The sequence below is a fragment of the Mauremys mutica genome, chromosome 3 (genome assembly GCF_020497125.1).
Source record: "Mauremys mutica isolate MM-2020 ecotype Southern chromosome 3, ASM2049712v1, whole genome shotgun sequence".
Lineage (NCBI taxonomy): Eukaryota > Metazoa > Chordata > Testudines > Geoemydidae > Mauremys > Mauremys mutica.
Window position 1 is genome coordinate 160,710,818 of NC_059074.1, and position 22,306 is coordinate 160,733,123.

Sequence of the window (22,306 nt, forward strand, 5' to 3'; positions counted from 1 at the left end):
CCTGTCAATCTGGCCAGTGCATCCGAGTTCAGATTGCTGTCCAGAGTGGTCACAATGGTGCACTGTGGGATAGCTCCTGGAGGCCAATACCATCAAATTGCATCCACATTAACCCTAATTCGAACTGGCAATGTCGATGTCAGTGCTACTCCCCTCGTCAGGGAGGAGTACAGAAATCGATGTTAAGAGCTCTTTATGTTGACAAAAATGGCTTTGTTGTGTGGACAGGTGCAGGGTTAATTCGACTTAACGCTGCTAAATTCGACCTAAACTCATAGTGTAGGCCAGGCCTTAGTTTCCCATGTATTGGGAGCACACCTTTAAAACTGGTTGCCAGATCAGTAGCCTGTTTTGAGACAAGGAAATCATCATGTTTTGGAAAAAGAAGGAGTTGAAATTCTCTCCTTTCCCTGACTCACATTAATTCCTTCCCTTCATGCAAACAGTTATATGGCATATTGATCTATCACAGACCACAAGGAAGTGTGGTCCAATAGACTGGGAAGAGGACTGAAAGAAAGGAGTCCTGGTTCCTTTTCCTGACTCTGCTGCTAATTCACTGTGTGACCTTGGGCCTCATTTTCCTTATCTGTAAAATGGGGATGATGATGCCTTACCACCCTTGTGAAAAGTTTTAAGATCTACAGTTGGAAAATATTATAAGTTCTAAGTATTATTGAGTATGTCACTTAATAGCTAAATAATCCTGATTTCAAAATACGTCCACACTTAACAAGTTAATGGAAAAGTTTGGGAAGCTAAAATGGGTAAAAAAGAATTGTCTAAAGAATGATACAGGATTAGACGATGAAGAAACTCCTACTTAAATACTTGCTGAGTTGTTGTGCAAAGATATGGAATTTCCTGATCCACAGGGAAAACCCCCATGGATCACAGAAGACCATTTGTTCTGAAACATGTAGTTCTTAAGGTCAGGGAACAGATATAAAGTAAGTAATCATGAATAAACAGCTCTTTTTTATACAGCATATGAGAATGCAGCTCAAACACAATTTTCTTCTTGACTAAGATCACTTCAATAAGATTTACTTTATTAAGTCAAAAGCCTGGAGAAGAAAAATCGGATTGGGTCCACTATGATTAGCTACTGATGTTTTCATAGAATGATATAAATTAGACATGGGAAAGACTAAATAGCTTTGTCTAGTCCATCTACATGCCAGTACAGCTCTGGTCACTTAGTCATTGCTTCATCACTACCAGTGCAAGAATATCATCTAATCCCTGTCTCTATTAATGCAGACATTTTATCTAAACTTTATTCCTCAACATTTCTCCAGTCCAATTTTAAATGAGGCAAAGGATGGGACCTCCACGCTTTCCCTTGGAAGATTAATCGACTCACGAATGAAAAATGCTATCTAATATTCAACTTAAATTTCCCTTTGTTTAAGTTTCATCATATTACTTCTAGTTATAGTCTTCTGAATCAGCTTAAACGAGCACTTGTTGTGGGGAGGGGATAAAGTGAGGGGACAATTGATGGATGGCAGGAGAGAGAGATCACTTGATCATTACCTGTTAGGTTCACTCCCTCTGGGGCACCTGGCATTGGCCACTGTCGGTAGACTGGGCTGGATGGACCTTTGGTCTGACCCAGAATGGCCGTTCTTATGATGTTGGCTTCTTTTTTAATTCTCCTCCTTTTTTCAAAATTTGAATATTAAAAATTTTGAAATTCAAAACATTTTGATCAGTTGTTTAGATGGTCAAGAAATGGGGACAAAATTTCTCAAAAAAAGTGTCAACATTTTTCCTGATCTCTCTCTTAATTTTCAGATTTAGAATTTTGCAATAAATAAATAAATTTCAAAAATTGTAAACAGTTCTGTTTTAAACAATCCTCTTCTCAACGTGCTATTTACATTCTTCACCTACTGGTAGATGGTGACTACTGGCCCTTTTAGAAGCTGCTTGGCCAAACATATACATATGCTTAGTTCTATTAATCTGTCCTCCGCGCTGCATGTTGTTTTAGGTGTAGATGTTGTCAGCTGGTGTGGGAGCCACAAAGAGCCCTGCACTAAAAATCTTACAGGTTACAAGTCTTCCAATTCACCAAAGTATGCTTCCATCCTGAAAAGTGTCCATGTCAAAATGGCATCTTCTTGCTGAGCAGATCTGATACCTGTGTGTGTGGAGTCATAGCTGACAAAAATATGTTCTTCCTCCATTTGGCCCTGCAGTGCCATCAGAAATGTATTGGATTCTAGACATTCTTTGGCTTCTTCAAGAGGATTATTTCCTGAGTCACACTGATGTCATATATAGCCTTCAGAACCTTTATTACTGACTCTGATGAAAAAGAAGGGAAAACCCCACTTTGAGAACCCAAGATAAATTTGCATGTTTAGAAAAAATAAGGATTTTAATTTGAGCACATTTGATAGGGAAAACGTAGAGAAATAGTCATAGAATCATAGAAATATAGGGCTGGAAGGGATCTCAAGAATACATCAAGTCCAGATCCCTGCGCTGTGGCAGGCCCAAGTAAACCTAGACCCTAAACATGGAACCTTTTTTACAGATACAGTTTGCATCTTTTGCGGTACTATTTACAGTGATGACCTATTTAGCACAAAAAGAAGTGTACCTTGCATTTCCTGATGTGGTTACATTTTCTATATATTATTTCCATTGATACCCAGCTATAGATACACAACCTAAAATAATATAATGCTAAAAATCATGTCAACTCTTCTTATGCATTATATAGGACTAATTTTAACACCAGCCTTTCTCTGCTCCCAAAAAATACTACCATTTAGAAATGCCTATACATTAATTAAATTGAGACATCTAAAAAAACCCTGCTGCATCCACAAGTCAGCTACTTACATTTCCAACTGACACTAATTGTACCCACGAATCATAGGTGCAAAATGTTATGCATCTTTTCAAAATCTGGCCCCAGGCCTCCTTTTTTTTATGGCAATGAAAATTAATGTCACATCGAAGAGTGCAGAGAGCGATCTGTGGAATTTATTAGGCTCACTCTACCAAATGTCCTACCAGAAGATCTGCCCCGATTTATTTGGAATAAGTATAATTAGAAAAGAATTCAGCTAAATTTGGAAAGAATGACTGTCCATAACTCATCCTGTCTGAAAGCAATACAGCAGAAAAGAAATGAGTGGAATATTCAGCTGAAGAGGGAAGATGCAGTTTCTTCATTCTGAGCCTGCCAGAACTGCTACATGATGCATTACAAGCAGTTCAGAAACTCTTCTTCATATAGGCAATTTAAAATATCTGTATGAACTCTTTTTCTGTCACAAAAAGGCCAAATTCTCATCTACAGCTGAGGACTGTACTGTTGTACCGATGCGGTATGGGGCACATTACACTAGCAAGGGGCTCCTTAACAGCTTTAATTCTCTGGGCTCACAACACAATGCAGGTGGCTGGTGCAAAGTTGGCTTTAGTTTATCTTTGCCTTTTCCAGTATTGGACTGGCTGTGCTCCAGATTTCAGTTAGAGCAGCCTGAGGGCTGCTGTCCCTTGTACCAGCAACCAAGAAGCTAATGCAGTACAGCAGATGGGGATTGTTGGGATGCAAGGAAGCCTTACGCATGCCTTCTTTCTCAGCCACACCCGGTACCACAGCTAGCTGAGGACATAGGAGCTGCTGTGCTTACACAGAGATCCTCCTATGGCCAAATTGGTTTAGGTCCACTATCAGCCTGCAGTACCCCACATGACATGGGAGAATCTGGGACCTTATATTTTTAAAGCTGGAAATCATTTGGTATGTCACTGTGTTATGAGATATATACTGAAATCATATATATCATATATATCATTATATTAGGAGGGTATCTGTTAACTGCTCTTGTTCTACACGAGGAAGACCCATTGCTCAAAGTACAACAAAAGTGATCTGGAAGATTCAAGCACGTTGGGCCAAGATCATTGAAGTCGTTGTTGAACTGATCTTGGGCTGTTATCTGTAATGAGGTTCTGTTTCCTTCTGAGGTAATGAACACAAAGATCCTTATTCTGATCTCACTTGAACCATCAAAATTGGCATTAACTTCACTGAAAGCAATGAAGTAACACCAGTTAGACCAGAATCAGGCCCAACCTCTTATTTTACACTAATTTTTTCCCATGTCCCTAGAATCTTGCAAATGATCTACAAATCATGTGATGACAAACTCTGATCCTCCACTGGTGTCCATTCGCATCAAGCTCCAAATTCTTGTTCTCACATTCAAGATTGTCCATCACTTTGTCCCACCCTACATTTCTGATTTTGTCTTCCCCACACACCTCCTCTCTAGAGATTAGGTCAACCTCAACACCCCTTCCATCCTCTGTGCATAGAATGCCCTCTCAGTCACTATTCACCAAGCACCAATCTCTTCACATTGAAATCCCTCCAAAAAACCACTTTTTCTATGCCAGGGTTGAACAGAGCTCCCTCAATGTCAGAGTGAGCTGCTGGCAGGGAATTCTCCATGAGAGGCCTTCAAGTCTGAAACTCACTACCTGCTAATCCCCCCTTGGGCTGATATAGCCCAAATTTGTAAACCTTCAAGATTGATTTTTAAAGCATTGGTTTCGTTTGTTTGGTTTGGGGGCGGGGAGTTGGAGTTGTTTGAAGGATATTTTTGGAGAATGATGGGGAACTTTTCTTCATTTTTCCTTTAATGAATGGCTGATTGCTGCTGTATATGGCAGGGATCCCAGTTGTTTCGTGTTTATATTTAATTGGGCTTTTAAATAATCGTCAAAGGCATCTAGACAAGTTTTAATAAACATATAAAAATAAATGTTAAAAGATGTTCAGATACGATACTGGGATAATCAAGTGATCTCTTTACTGTAACCCATATCCTGCCTCTTCTCATGCCTCCGCATTGTAAGTTACTCTCACCCATTGGGTCACATCTAACTGGAGGCCCATATCTTCCATTTTAGTAGGTCTGATTTCTATTCCAGTGGCTCCAGTTGCATAAGTTCTTCAGTGCAAGGACCAAGTCTCTGGATTTTTCCTGTAAAGTGACTAGCACATTTTCAGGTGCTGTATAAGTAGCACAATAATTATAATGGTGTATCCCCACTGTTGCCTGCTTCCCTCCTGCTTGTGGACTGATGGAGCCTTCCTGCTGCTTTGTTGGCCATTTTTTCCATTTTTCTTTTCCAAGGAGAGGCTTCCTCTGAATTTCCATTCCAAATGATTACTTTGTGGCCAGAGGAAGCCCACTTCAGTTCTGAAATCCTAGTGACGCCCCTGAATCAAAATGCAGAAAGGTACAGTGCAAACAAAGCATAAAAGTTAAAAGGCTAATTTAATAAGTGAGCATAAAATATAATTTACACTTAAACAATTGGTATTTATGATGTTCCCTCATTCCTTGCATGGTGAACAGGCCCATTTCTGTGTACTTAATCAGAACACATTTTAAATCACATTGTATAATATACTTTGTGGCAATATGTGATGGCCAAAGTATATAAAATATGATGAAGTTAAGAAGTTGCAGCTGAACTAACAATATATTCTCCTGGAAGGGAGACGTTAAATAAATCGTGAATGTTTTCTGATAGCCAATTAAAGTTCTTTTAAGAGCTTTCTTGCATCTGTCTACATTCTTCAGACATAACCCTTTAAACAAGCATTTGCAACCATAAATATTGCCTAAAATACCAAAGAATTAGTAACTAAATGTGTCTCTTGCAAAGAATAGTCAGCACATTCAACACAAACTTCGATCATTTCTTGTAAGGAAGTTATATATTTAAAAGAGCATTGGACAACAACACCGATTTTTATTTCTGGGGTATTCATGTATGCCTTTTTCTACCAAGAGACCACAGATTTGCATAATGAGAAAAGAACAAAGTTGCATCCCTGTGCAAAATGATGAATGTTTGGAAATTTCCCTGAAGGCAACATTTACCAGCTTTACAGTAAAAAGACATTCTCATTGAAATTTCATTCCAGAATAGCCTTTTGCAGAGAGAAAAATCCAGTGTTAAAGCAAACAGTATTCCATTTACATTATTACATAATATAGTCATGAATGGAGTGAGGGGATATAATCTGTAAGCCACTAACACAAAGGAGTAGGAGGCAGGACTCCTGAATTTATACTAGGGTCTGCCACTAATTTTCTAAGTGACCTTGGACAAATCACTTATGTCCGATTTTTGAGTGTCCACTAATTTGGGTGCCTCGCTGGTTGCATGCATAACCTAAGACTCCTGGGACCAAATTTTCAAGAATGCTGAGGACATGAAACTCCAACTGAGTTCACTTGGACTTGTGGGGGCTTGTTGGGGGTTGTCTGTGTGCTCCAGGCCAGCAGTACCAGCTAGTGATGATACTCCAAGGCATGATGCCTAAAGGCAAGAGTCCAGGGGTTGATTCCTCTGGCTGTTATAGTTCAGAGGTAGAGTCACCTACTGGCGAGAGTCCAAAGGTCACTCCACCTAGCAGCTACAGTTCAGCAATAGCGTCACCTACTGGCAAGAGTCCAAAGGCCATGCCACCTAGCAGTTACATTCAGGGATAGTGTCACCTACTGGCAAGAGGGGAGAGGGATGGGAACCCAGGCCCACCCAATCCACTAGATTCCAATCCAGAACCCTTCAAAGCAGTAGACCTTATACTGGGCCTTGGGCCTGACACTTCTAAACGTGCTCCCTGGGTCACTTTCTACTTTTGTTCTAGTCTCTCCAGCAGCATCTTGGGCTGAACTTGGTGTCTCTCCCGTGTTTCTCACTGACCCGTCTCCTGAGTTTCCTCCGCTGGCAACAGCAAGTCGTCACCTTCAGCTCACGCAGTCAATGGCTTTCCAGCCGTGTGGCTATAAGCCCTGGTGGCTTCCCAGCAGGAAGCCCAACTGCTCTCCTCCATGGTCAGCCCAGACTGAGCTAAGATTCTCCCTTTTAAATGCTCCCTCCACTGGGAGCATGCCCAGCAGAGGCGAGAGGGGTGTGACCTCTTGCACCCAGAGCAGCTATTTAACCCTCCCCTCACCGGTGCGGGGTTGATACACTCCGTCACAGGGCTCAATACCTCTGAAAATAAAATCTAAGGCCTTGATCCAGCAAAACACTAAAACATGTGATTAACTTTAAGCATCTGAATAGTCCCATTTAGTGACTGATTTATTTGGGACTAGTCACATGTTTAAAATTAAGCATGTACTTAAGTGCTTTGGTGGATTGGAGTCTAAGATCTGTCAAGTTGGCCAACCCAAAAACTAAGCCATCCAAAATCAGAGGCTACTTTTGCAAATGTTACCCTTAACACCTCTGTGTCTTGTTTCCTCCATTTATAAAATGGAGGTAATATTACTGGCCCACCTCCACTGGAATGTTCTGAAGACTGATTAGTCCTTGTAAAGTTCTTTGAGATCTTTAGATGAAAAGAGCCCTAGAAATTCAAAGTATTCTCAGATTGACTGGGAATCTGATTCTCAACCATCTTCTAAAATTGCAACTTTGAAGAAACAAGTTTATATAGGGATGGGATGAATACATTCTAATGAAATCTGATCCCACCCAAAGCTTTTCTCAGATGCAGAATCATTCCAAAGATATTTTCCTCCCCAATTTTTTTCTATATGCACATTGGCCAAATTCCTTTTTCAGTTACAACCATGCAAATTCATGAACTTCTGCAGGGCTGCATGAATGTAAATCACAGTCAAAGCTATTTATAAATTGCTATTTATTTATTCATGTAAAATATTTGCTTATTGGCCTAGCTGCAGCGCCGGCTCCAGGCACCAGCTCAGCAAGCAGGTGCTGAAGGCAGCCAAGGGGAAGGGGCGGCACGTCCAGCTCTTTGGCGGCAATTCGGCAGCAGGTCCCTCTCGGAGGGAAGGACCTGCCGCCAAATTGCCACCGAAGAAGAAAGCGGCGCAGTGGAGCTGCCGCCGATCGCGATTATTGTCCATCTGAAGTGCACTATTTATAATTTGCCACCACCATAGTATCTGGGCACCATGTACAAATTTAAGACTCACACATAATTTTATCCATAATTAAACCTGCTCTTCATCATCCCAGATTCAGACATTTATACTTGGATGGAATTTGTGGAGGATACTCATTCTAAAACATCAGACAACTATTCTGATTTTAATTCTAATCAGGCATCTCACGGCCTCAAGCAAGGATCAAAAGCAGAAGCATCAAAATGTAATGTGAAGCATTTTTCTCAACCAACTTGTTCCCTTTTTTCAACCATTAATAAAGCTGGTTAAAAGTTTGACTGATGAAATTTTTTACAAAACATTTTGCCAGTCTTTTTACCAGCCAAAACTGCACCAAACTGCTTTTGTTCACCCAGCCCAGGTTCATAATCATCAGTCTAGATTCAGGAAAGTTGACACAAAGAACTGTTAACTTACAATTCCCTACACCCTGAGAACATCACCCTTCCTCAAGGTTTTCCACCAGAGGGGAGCATCTTTAAGTTAATACCAAGGCTCCATGTGTTCCCAGTTGGTGGAGGCTGTTGAGGGGATGTGCTGACTCAACACATCCTTCAGCCATTCCATGCTCTCTCCCTGACCAGCACCACTCACGGTGCTGACCCTAACGCAGAACAGGTTATGGTCTCTTTCCATAGCCACAACCTCCTCTAGCACACTTGACCCCACCACAGGCCTTATCCAGCAGATGCCAGAGTAGACCAAGGGCTGATACTGGCCATTCATGTTGACTGCAAAGGTCAACAGTGCAAAGGATGTAGATTAACCATTCTCCTGCCCTCTCCTGGGACAATGTGTCTGAATTAATTGCACACGTGCATTTATATCTCACTCCCTGACAGAAATCTGGCTTCCTGAGAGCAAACACATTAGAGCAAATCCATTTCCCCCCACCCCCTTCCCCTTCTTGGCATCAGCCTCTGTGCTGATATACCACTTCATCAGGTTCTTCTTTTATCACAAATCCCCTTTTCTTCATGGTATTTGCACTCGCCTTCCCGGGCAAGTCCAACAAGAAGATTTCAACAGGGGAAACCGAACAGATATTTTGGAAGGACTTCGCACACTGTCACCGCCTCGGGAGGCTTACATGCCGCCCTTTGCAGAACTTACAGCTCATTGGCTCACTGTGAGGAGTTTCTCTATCTTGATTGAAATTGGGGCAGTTTAGAAGCAACACAAAAATCAGGAACAGAATCACAACGATGTTTGTGAAATGAAACAATCCACCAACCCCCTCCAGCCCCCAATGACCATATTTTACCTGTAGGAGCCCACTCCCCTACTCCCACTCCACAGTCCAAATGCCTCCCCAACCCCACCTCTCTGCTGGACTCCTGCCTAATTCAAAGGGTGGTTGGTAATCCTCTTCCTCCTTGTGTTCTTCAGACCTCCGCATCCTGCTTCCCGCCAATCCAGCCTCATCCACTCCTACACTCCCATGTACAGACCCATTACTAAACCCCACAATGAAGATCTTACCTCTTTAAAATGAAAAAGACCCTTTGGAGCTGTGGCATACCTCACATTTCCAAGTGCATCACAAGACAGGAAAAGCTGAGTGTACACTGGACCATCTCTACTCATGCAGAAGTCAGCACAGTAGCAGAGCAGTGCTAGGGCCTCCTGGGGCTTGTCTGATGAAGCCAGAAACTAGACCTGTTGGGTGGCTCCCAAGAGGGTCTTACAGTTCAGCTAAGCATTTAAACCTTCACACACATATCAAAACTTTTTAAGGTTCACCCATCACAAATATGCCTTCAGCAGACTAGCTATGTGGCCCCAGACAAGTCTGTTAGCCTTACTGTGCCTCAGTTTCTCCATCTGTAAAAGGCAAACAATAGGAGTTGCCTGTTAGGATGATTACTTAAATAATGTGTGTACGACACTTTGAAAGTGTAAAGCACGGATCAGTGCTGAGCAGTGTTTTTATGTACGTTGCTTGTGAAATATGGTACCACCCCCAATTAAAGAGCTTCATCCATAAAGGAGATGTTAATTCCACTCCACTGGTGCAGAAGCTGCCTAAACTGGTGCAGGCTAAATTGGTGTCACCATGTGAATCTCCTGGCCAGGGGACAAAAGTCTGAACCATTTGGACTATCTGGAGAAAGGAACATAAATAGCAACTGCACCTTCATCAGCATCCTGACTGGCTGTGCTCTAATAACAGATCTGTCACACCCATTTCCCTTAAGCCACCACCATATTCCCAACACCAAACACTCAAAAATCAAGAGTCAAAAAAACAACAACCCAAATTGACTTAAAAATCATGAGATTTAAAATTTGGGTTCTTTTTGTGTGTCATCTGGGCTGTAACTGCCAGAATCACGTTTCCAAGCTTTTCTCCACAACCATGAGGAAAGAAACATTTCTTTTTAATGAAAGCTGAGGTGTTCATGTAATCAAATTATTCCAGGAGCTGGGACTTTAAGAAACAGCCCAAACATTCTGACACTCAGGATAACAATGTGAGAGTTACAAGGTTTTTTGTTTGTTTGTTTGTTTGTTTGTTAAGAGTACTGGTTAATGTCAGTGATGATAGAACTTGTGGTTAAGACACTGCACTGAGACTCAGGACGTCTGGGTTCAATTCCTGACTCTGCTACAAACTTCCTGCCTCACCTTGGGCAAGTCACTTATGCTCTCTAGGCTTGATCCTGCAAGGAGCTGAGCTGAGCCCTCTGGTTTGCAAAGCACTTAAGCATGTGAGACTGTTTAAGTTGTGAGATTGGGGCCTGCATGCTTAGCAGCACCTTGCAGGATTGTGCCCTGTCTGTCTCCATTCTCCATGTGTAAAATTGGGATAGTACTTCCTCTCTCTTGTCAGTTCTTTGGTGCTTATTATGTGATTGTAAAATGTCTTGCACAATAGGCCTCCCCAGGCTTGTCTGGGGCCTCTAAGTGCTACTATAATCTATAATAATAATAAATAGATTGTATTAATTGTAACCCTAGTGTTAGCTTGAAGCAGGGACACTTTGGAGTGTGGAAACATTATATAAACTGAAGAACCACAAAACTTTTACATTTATAGACTTGCCCATATGCTGTGTGCATTTCATGAACATTTTAGGGAACATGCACCAGTGGAACTCTAAATGCAGCAAAGGGGCCGCTGATATAAAACTGAAAAACAATATTTGCTAATTTACAACTAATAATTAAAAGCCCCTGTCAAGGATCCAAGCTTCCAGCATGTGTTTAACATTACTTCTGAGAAGGTCATTGCTAACTTCTCCAGGAAGGGAGTTCCGGAGAGTGTACTGTAAGTGCATATAGTTTAAATGAGCAGCCTCAGTGCAGACATTTTGTAGTCTTCAGGGATGCACAAACAATTCTGCCTCAGCAGAGCAGAAACAATGCCCTGTATTCACAAAGATTACAGGAACTTCAATATTGTGTGGAGGGGGGAGGGGGGAAGTCTTGAAATGTGGATAAATTGGTATTCACCAAGTGCCATTCCTTAATTTACAGCAGTCTTTAACTTCAGGGGCAATTGCCAAGGTGCTCATAAAAAGAGAAATGATGAATATTCAGGATGTCTTTTGAATCCATTAAGCAACTGAGGATGAGGTCTCCATATGTACAACTTCAGTTGTTTTCACATGCTGGTAGAGAGAGTGCCAAGATGGCGTCAGGAAGAGAAATGGCTCCTTAGGTTGCCAGTGGGGCGAGAAGACAGAAAAGAATATGTATATTAAGCATGTGGAAATGAGAATTTGTTTCAGTACTGTAATTGAAACTAAATGTGCCTTGCACGGTACTGTGTTAGCCTGGGTTTCAAAGCGATCTAGCGTGTGTGGACAGGTGTACTAATTAACATGGTATGGGTGCAAATGTTGTAATAGAAATGAAATGATTCACATTCCTAGATCATTCTCTCCAAGGATCTCAAAGCACTTCACAAACGATAATGAATTACGCTTCACAAACATCTTATGCCTGTGTTGCAAGATAGGCAAAGTGTTGTTCAGAGAGGTTAAGTGATTTGTCTGAGGCCATGCAGCAAGTCAGTGGCAGAGCAGAAAATAAAACCCAAACCTCATCATGCCCCCATCCCCTGCTTTCTCTCCTCAACTATGCTCGTGCCTCTATCACCAGCTAGGCAAGGAATTAAGGGAAGATTACATGTGGGTTTAGAGACAGGTGAAGAAAATATGTTCTCCACGGAAGTTACATCCCTCCCATGAGACATGTTTCCAGTTCATCATGAATCACAGAGAATCTCAAGATATAGTCATCAGTGGGTGTCATGTACTAGTTTGTATGCATGAGTATCATACACGGCCAATTCTCTCCAAGAATTTCAGTCTTGGATGTGATCACATTGCCCTCGTCTGACTGGGTCACAAAGGCTACAAGAATGAATAATACCACAACTACCAGAGATTCTTTTTTAGCTTCCAGGGTAGGGCAGCCTGTTGTTGGTAGCAGAAGTTCCCAATGGCATGGGGTGTATGCAACCACAAGAGGTGTAATAATGTTTAACAGTGACATTCTGAGAGGCCGCAGAATCCACACACTGGTACAACTGAACTGAGGTTAAGTGCCTGTTATGATTTCCCCCCAACAGACTACTTTATAACTTCTCTTAAAGTTTGGCTCAATAAATATTTGAAATGGTTCTGTACCAAAATCCTCAACATTGTTTGGATCTTGATCTGGATCACCTCTTATGTCTAGAAGCACTTTGGACCCTTTTGAATGGGGCATCCTAAACTCTGCCAGTCTAGGGAAAGGAATTCCCCCCCCACCATCCCCAAATGCCAACATGTGTAGAATGGGGATTCTCAAACTTTGACCTAGTGTAGGCCACATTGTATTAGTGAGTTTGTTTCATGAGCCACCTGCCCTCTCCTTCCAAATCCTGTGAACCTCTTTCCCTCCCATCCCTGATCACAGAACATCCCGGTGGCAAGTACAGCAATTGCTTACACTGGGAAAGTATTTAATGTGTTTTAGCTCAGATTAAATGCTACTTAGCTGGTGAAAGCAAGGAGGAGAACCAGCACCATGTACCAGCCAGCTCTGTGCAGATCACCAGCAACCACACCTAGGGCACATCTGGTGTAAATGATGTACCGGTTCCACTCCCCTCCCCATGACCAACTGAGGTTTCTACCTCAAGTGTAAAAGGCAACAGTATATAGATGTAAGCAGAGTCAGGATGAGCTCTACCCTGACATTTGGTGGTAAATTGTGGCAAGTTGTGAAAAAGAACTTCAGGGACTGATCTTGTTTGCATAGGAACACCCACCCCGCCTAGCATGAGCCCACAGCAGCCCAAATGGTCACTTTGGCTGCTGTGGGATCCCCAGTTTCTCTGTTATTGGGGCAGGAAGAATAAAGTATTGTTACCCTGATTATGGGAATCAAAGACAGTGGAACTGTTTTATGACAGAGGGACTTGCCATCAACTAAGTAGCACTCGCTAGACAAGAGACATGGGTTCCAAAACCCAGTGAATTGAGAGAGGCTGGGGATAGGCATTTTTATCTGGTGGTGTGGTTGTCTTGGGAGGGCCTTAAACACTGATTGCACCTCCTTCTCTCTCTCTCCGCTGTGAAATATCAGAGCTAATTTTGATTCCATTAGGAATCTAATTACAGGCTGCTGAGCTGAATCCACTTTGGGTCAATGGTGCACCAGCAGTGGGGCTCCCCCTACTACAAGCTGAAATCATTAAAGAGCTAAAAATACTAAGAGCTGAAATCACTGAGTGCTATGTTAAGTAGTGGGGAGGCCTGACGAGATATTGCTGGCGGAGTGGAACGGTTTGTGGGATGGCTGGTGGAGTGGAGCAGCTGGTGCAGTGGCTCACAGTGAAAGCTGCAGCAGAAGCCCACGGATAGGAGGGGCAGTTGGCCTCGGACCACGTAAGGTGCCCCTTAATACCCCACCACATTTCCACCCAGGCTGGGAGTTGAAACTCTGCAGATAAACTTTTGAACCCTGGGGCTGCACTGACGAGGGACGGAGACTTTTGGGTTGTTGGACTTTTGGGACTTTGGGTGACTTTTGGGTTGCTGGACTCCAAAGACTTTTGGGTTGTTGGACTTTTGGGACTTTGGGTGACTTTTGGGATGCTGGGCTCGGGAACCAAAAGGAAAGGACATGGCCCAATTTTTGGGGGGGGGAGGTCTTTGCTCATGGTTTGGTTTATGAACCTTAGTTGTGGTGTTTTCCCAATTTAATGCTGATGTCGTTTACCTCATGTTATTAAAGATTTCTGCGACACCGAGACTCTGTGCTTGCAAGAGGGGAAGTATTGTCTCTTTGAGGTGCCCAGGGGTGTGTGTAAGATTGTCCCAGGTCACTGGGTGGGGACTGAAGCCAGTTTGCATTGCGTTGTTGAGAGGGAAGCCCTAGGTACTGAACCTGTCCCTTGCTGCTATCAACTCAGCCTGGCAGAAGGGTTACATACATATCAAGAACAATTGATATTCATTATTTGTTTTAGTTACTTACTTAGCTGTTGTTAATACTGTTGGTTTCTCGTTGGCACCTATGAGTATCCCATCCATTTTAAATGGACAAATACCATGTAAACCAAATGGCTGACCTAATAAAATTACGTGCAAGCCATGCCCCTATTTAATCCATGGCTTATTCAGGAGCAGACTTTGATTTTTCTGAATGTATTCATTCTTCATAATTGCTCACCACAGGCTTTGAGCTCAGATATTTCAGCTGATGGGGGCGCTCATGGAATATTAACTTTGAAGGCAAGTGACACACAAGCCCCCTTGTTCACAGGTAAATATGAGTATTTGCAAGAATAGCCAGGCCTCAACATTAGGCTGAACACAGTGCCATTCGCATGATTGTTCCCAGGAAACCAATCAAAAAGAGGTGCAAACAAGCAGAATGGAAATGTTCCAGAATTGCTTTTCCACTATTCATTGAGCTATAATCACCGGGAGCTCACAGAGGCATGAACAACATGAACACATGCGTCATTCCATGTTTTCCCACAGTTTCTATGGTTAATAATATGACTAATGGAAATACCAGAGATCATCCAACAGGAGAAAGTCTAAGAGCTACAGCTAGATTTTGGTAACAATGGATGACTGAATGAAGCATTTTAAGGATTCTATGACAAAATAACTCCACCCCAGTCACCACCAGAATTAAGTAGCTCTGAATGAGACTCTCACACTCAAACATTCAGAAATCATCCTCTATCCAACATATTTAGGAATTCACTAAAGCGGATCGTGCTGGATTCTGGAGAAACGAAGGCAGCATTGAAGCATTCTTCAGCTGGTGAACTCCCATCTGTAATGATATGATTAGCTATGGTCTGAGAAGGAAGCCAGCTCTGTCTGCATTCCAAACCACAACTAAGATTCTCTTTCACATTTCATCGCATTGCAATGAAAATTAATTTTCCTTCATTGTTTTATTCTCGTGAAGAAGAGGAGATTTATTGCTGGGGGGGACCCACTGGGCACTTAGCTTAAGGATCTCTGTGAAAGAGGCTCTAAGGATGGGAGTCTTGTCTGTCATCTTACCCTCTAAGTAATATTAGTATTAGGACTCTTAGAAAAATGCTCAAATATTACATTATATTACTCCATTACATGGAGGAATATTGCAGAGCTATTTCTGTGTATTTACCATTGTTATAAGTGGAGACCAATGTTGCTTACAGTCAGGATATTATTTGCCCTGATGTCTACATTTTCAGTCTAACATAATTGGTCTGAAAGGCCAAATTTCCTACCACCCTCAGCCTTGGCCTCTGATTTTGCACCCAGAAAACAGCATACAAGTATTTGCACCTGCAAATATGAACGCACGGCTTCTTTTACAAGCATTTGTGTGAGCAAAATTGTTGTGTGTGTGTTTTTGAAGGTACAAACCCCCCTGGCCATGCATTTTGTGGGGACAAATAAAAGGCAGCAGCTAAAGATGTGGCCCTAAAAGTTTCTTTTCCCTTCCAATGAATAGTCAGGTTGTCTAACTGTCTGTTTTCTTCCATCTAGAGAAGTAGCATTTTGAAAACATATAGATATCATTGTGATTTACTGCATGCTGCAGGCACTGCAGTTTAAAGCTAGGTTGTGCCCCTATTGTCTGTGAATGCTTTTGGATTTGTTGTTGTTGCTGCCATTGTTTGTTTTCATCTTTTTCTGAGTCATATTCTGTTCCCATTCCATAAAACTATTTCTGATTAGTCCCCTGGACCCAATGGAGAGGACAGATTTTCATTGCTAACAAGCTAAGCACATAAGTAATTTCCATTAGTTTGTGTGGAAGGTGCAAGCAGAAGTGTTTGTGCATTTCTTCCTTAAATTTGAATTTAGTGCTGATGAAGTAGGTAGGAGACTGAAGCCCTCTGCGTTTGCACTGTACAGGAATAGCCCTGTCAGCAGCAGTGCCAGCTTCTTCACATTGTCCTGCCAATGTGCTTCTCTTCTGACACGGAGGGAACACCTCCAGGAAAGGGGCAGTAGCTTACTCTTCCATTCTCACTCCCCTTCCCATGCTTCAATGCTTTGAGTCTTCTCTGGAACACTTGTATATGGAAAACTTCATGGAACAAATTTAGAAAGATGAAGGGCTGAGCTTGACCCTTTGAGGTTTGAACGGGAAGTTTTAGGGGGGGTAATTCGTTCAAATTTGGCTGTTTAGACCACAGAATCATCCACTCAAACACAAAGAGTTATCTGATTCCCTTCTCACTTACATTGGTGTCACACTGCTGTAACTCCATTGACTTCACTGGAATTCTGTCTAATTTACATACATGTTAGAAAGGAATCAAGTAGAGCTGGTAGAAATTTTTTCACTGAAACATTTTTTGAGAGGAGGGGTAAGAAAGGGGGTGTAAAATGGCTTTTTAACCAAAACCAAAAATTTTCATGGAAAATTGTTGTTTTGGTCAACATTTTCTTGGGTTTTAGTTAAAAAAAAAGGGGGGGGAAACTGATTTTGTTTTTGTTTTTGGGGGTACGAGGATAAAAGCTTTGGGTTTTCAAAAAAACAAAACCCACACTATTTTTTACTAAAAATGGTTTTTGAAAATTGAAAATTGTTTAGTTTTTAGTTTCATATTTTTCATCAAAAAACTGAAATATTTCCATGGGAAATTTCTAGAAAACTGATTCAGCACAAAATATTATTGGTGTTTTTCTATCAGCTCTAGAATCAAGCCCAGAGGGTGTAGGACATTTTCAATTTGTCAGCTGAAAATTTACCATTACAGAGGTTGACACAACCTGTGTAAACTATAAGTTTGCAACAAGTGTGTAACATATTTTTACACTGTGTGGTACAGTGAGTCACAGAACAGGAAATACAAGTCAGTGGGCTGCTGGCCCCAGTTCCATATTTTAAGCAGTTCAGATAAAAGCTAAAAAAAAAAAATTAAAAAAGGTGGGCCTGTGGGGGAAAAAATAAAAGTTAAAAGAAAAAAGATTTAAAGTAGCAGCCACACTGGTACATTTTGAATACTTTCAAGAGGTTGATGTATTCAGCACGATACAGAGAGGTCATCTAGAAATCATATATACCATATGGACTACAATGGATACACTTGAGTCCTAACACTCTGGAGTGGGGTAAGGAGGATTTAGGAAGGACTGAGAATCTAGTCCTTTGTCTTAATTTTTCACAGACAGCTATTTGAATTAATGCCTTTCTGAAGAGCCCAGTTCAGCAAACCCTTAAACATGCACTTAATTTTAAGCGCATGCTTAAATCTCATTGACTTACAGTTAATTTTAAGCACATGCTTAAGGGCATGGGTGGGGGTTGCTGAATTGAGGCTGAAAGAGAGAACATTAAACCCAAACGTTAACAAGTGCAAGAAGAAAGGCCAGGAAAGCAAGTGGTTTTATGACTCATGGGCCACCTTTCTGGAGTTAGGTCTGATGAAGTTCACTGTTGTACCATGATAATACAGAGCACAGTTTGAATGGGAGTCAGCCCTGATGTGGTTTGAAAATATGGCAGTGTCTTCACTATGGCAAGGCACATGCTGTTGTACAATATAAACCTAAAAGAACAAGGCTCCAGCTTGATCCTGCAATACTGAGCATCCCCAGCGTCCATCAACTTCCAATGACAAGGAAGCTCCTAGCACAATGAAATTCCAATCCTGAAAAATGTCACAACTTTTCCTGTCCCTCTGGGACAAAAAGTCAAAATCTTGAAAGTTTTTGCAAACCAATTATCTGAAAAAACAAATCAGTTCGGGTCAGTTGAATCATTTCATTTTGGTAATTTTGTTTTTCTTTTTATGGGGTTTTTTACAAAAAACTACTATAAATAACTTACATTTCAAAATGAATTCCTTGTGATCTGAAAAATGGAACTTTTCTCATTTAAAATTTTTCAACAATTTTGAAAGTTTATTTCCAAAAAATTTTGCCAGGGGAAATTCATCAAACTGACCTTTCCCTGCAAAACATTTTGGTTTTGATGAATCAGCATTTTTGACAGCAAAGCATTTAGTCAAAACTTTCTAATAATAATAGACTTCAGTGTAAGGTGCGAACGCTCAGCACATTGCAGGAGGATCTCAGTAACCTGCAGGAATAAGAGGTACTTAATTTGTTGGACATCCCCTCCCCCTTTCTGCCTCGGTTGGAGGTGCGTCAAAGTTAACAAACTATTTATTTCTTACAGTTATTTTTTACTTTATCAGTAAGGCAGCCTTTGAGTGAACATATCATCATGCCCTGTGCATGTTCACCACCCAAACCATAGATCTGGTGGCCACACTTCACAAAGGATGTCACCAAATTGGAAAGAGATGCAAGAATGATTTGAGATCTGGAAAACATGCCTTACTGTGAGAGATTTAAGAAGCTCAATCTATCTAGTTTATCCAAGAGAAGGTTAAAAGGTGACTTGATCACAGTCTCTGAGTACATAGCTAGGGAGAAGATTTCTGAGAGTAGACAGCTCTGTAATCTAATGGACAAAAGGCAGAACAAGATTCAATGGCTGGAAGATGAAGCTTGACAAATTTAGACTAGAAATCAGGCACAATTTTTTAACAGTGAGGCTACTCAAGCATCAGAACAATTTACCTAAAAGTGGTGGATTTTCTATCACTTGAAACCTTTAAATCAAGACTGGCTGTCTCTCTAAAGGATATGCTCTAGCTCAAACAGAAGTTATAGGCTTTATGCAGGAATTATTGAGTGAAATTCTATGGTCTATGTTAGGCAGGAAGTCAGACTAGGTTATCATAATAGTCTGTCCCTGCTGGCCTTCAGATCTATTAATCTATGAATCTACTGTGAAATACAACCTTTGACATTGCAATATTGTAAAATGGAAATAATATTTCAGCTTTCCTCAGTAGATCTCAAAGCATTTTACAACTATGGGTAAACATTAATATCCCCATTTTACAAGAAAAAAAGGGAAAAATGGCTCTGTCGTTTTCTCAAGATCACGTAGCCAGGAATAGAATCCAAATCTCCTGATTCACAGATCCATGTTCTGTTTGCTAAACCAAGCTGCCCTGCTGATTCAATATAGGAGGATTTAGTGTGGGAGATCATGTATGTTTTTTAAAATAAAAATCAATAGTAGGCCCAAAACTGGGGTGTTGTTTTCAATTCTGGTTACCCTAAAGGAGAGAACAGAAAAAGAAGGGATCCAGGGATGGTGATAGAAATGATCAGAGACATGGAAAGACTTCCATATGAAGAGAGAGAGAGAGTAAGACGACTGGGACTACTTAGTTTAGAAGGAAGGTATGCTAAAGGTACACAAAATAATTAAAGGTATAGAAGAGGCAAACCAAGCATTTCTCTTTCATAATACAAGAACAAGGAGACATTCAATGAAATTGAAATGTAACGAAATTAAAACTGATAAAAAAGAATATTTTATACTATACATAATCAACCTGTGGAACCCACTGGCACAACGTAGCACTGAAACCAAGAGTTTTAACAGGATTCAAAAGAAGTTTAACTTTTGTATGACTAATGAAAAAGTCCATGGTTCTTCTTTGAGTATTCTCCATGTGGATCCCACTTTGGTGCACATGTGCCTTTTGCACCTGGGTTTGGAATGTTGGACACCAGTGTCTGCTGGCACGAACTTTAAATGTACTCATGTCTTCTATCCAAGGGCACAGAAAGCCTAGCAACCCAGAAAAGATCTCACAAAACTAAGTGATTGGGCAACAAAATGGCAAATGAAATTTAATGTGGATAAATGTAAAGTAATGCACATTGGAAAAAATAACCCCAATTATACATACAACATGATGGGGGCTAATTTAGCTACAACGAGTCAGGAAAAAGATCTTGGAGTTATCGTGGATAGTTCTCTGAAGATGTCCACACAGTGTGCAGAGGCGGTCAAAAAAGCAAACAGGATGTTAGGAATCATTAAAAAGGGGATAGAGAATAAGACTGAGAGTATATTATTGCCCTTATATAAATCCATGGTACGCCCACATCTCGAATACTGTGTACAGATGTGGTCTCCTCACCTCAAAAAAGATATTCTAGCACTAGAAAAGGTTCAGAAAAGAGCAACTAAAATGATTAGGGGTTTAGAGAGGGTCCCATATGAGGAAAGATTAAAGAGGCTAGGACTCTTCAGCTTGGAAAAGAGAAGACTAAGGGGGGACATGATAGAGGTGTATAAAATCATGAGTGATGTTGAGAAAGTGGATAAGGAAAAGTTATTTACTTATTCCCATAATACAAGAACTAGGGGTCACCAAATGAAATTAATAGGCAGCAGGTTTAAAACAAATAAAAGGAAGTTCTTCTTCACGCAGCACACAGTCAACTTGTGGAACTCCTTACCTGAGGAGGTTGTGAAGGCTAGGACTATAACAATGTTTAAAAGGGGACTGGATAAATTCATGGTGGCTAAGTCCATAAATGGCTATTAGCCAGGATGGGTAAAATGGTGTCCCTAGCCTCTGTTCGTCAGAGGATGGAGATGGATGGCAGGAGAGAGATCACTTGATCATTGCCTGTTAGGTTCACTCCCTCAGGGGCACCTGGCATTGGCCACTGTCGGTAGACAGATACTGGGCTAGATGGACCTTTGGTCTGACCCGGTACGGCCTTTCTTATGTTCTTATGTTCTTATGTTAGAACTAATAGTCCTGTCTTACTACCACTGGTAGCAAGTCATCACAACATTACTTCATTGGTGCAAATTTGTCCAAAATTCCTTAGATTGGGCAAAAATGTATTAGGATTAATTCCAACACTGAGTTAAAAATTTAAGTTAGAAATTTATTTTCAATATACTAGTTCTTCAGTCAAGTCATCGTCAATACCGACCAGAGCTGAGCTGCTAATCCTGCCCCATGGTGCAACACAAGTACCTTAGATTCAAATACTTCCTGTCATGTGACGGCTTAATATCCATAACAGACAGCCACAGCCATTGGGTCTTCTGCCTCAGAGAGGCACACATCACGAATAACGCTCTTCCTGTCACAATTTCTCTAACAGAGTCCAGCAACAGAAAGACAGGCTGCTTCAAACTCTTCCTTCTATAGCAATCCATGAGGGTGCCCTCAGAGCCAGAGAATCCAGAGGCCTCCAAATATGGCCAACAGGCTCCTGAAAGTGAGAAACAAACATTTTTAATTAAGGGATATAGCAATAAACCTTCATGCCTCAGGGCATAAACCAACCACTAACTGAAAGGGGTTAGGAAGAAATTTCCCCTCTGTGCTAGTTATTCCATAGTTATACACTGCTAATTTTCTAGCATCTTCTTCTGGACCATTTTGTTGTCGACCACGGTCAGGGGCAGGATATCGGCGTGATCTGATTTGGCAATTCCTATGTGCTTGTGCTTCATTCTTTGTCTCTCTTTTGTCTTTCAGATTGTAAACTCTTCAGAGCAGGGACTGTGTCTTCTTATATGTTTGGAAGGAGCCAGCACATTGTGTTAGTCCCAAAATAATAATAATTATTATTATTATTAATATTATTTATTGTTACAAGTGGTATTAGGGGCTCAGAGTCCATGGAGAAGAGTGTGGTATAAATGCCAAGATAGCGGGCAGAGAAGTTAATAGAGCAGCAGAAGCAACACAAGCTTCACTTGTCTTAAGTAAGATTTTAATACTTTAAAAGCTGTGATAAATTATAAAGAAAGAATTCTAAATGTAGGATAAACGGTGGACTCGTATTCTGCAGCTTCTTCTAAATGGAGGAATTAATCCTACTTTTGATCCCTTTTTTATTGCTCAGCTGAAATGTCAACATAGGATTGTTTTAAAATATGTATGGCAAGAGAAAAAGAAAATCTGTGAATTATACAACAATTAGCATATGTGCTTTCAATATCCTGCATATTTTCTTTGGTCAGGGACA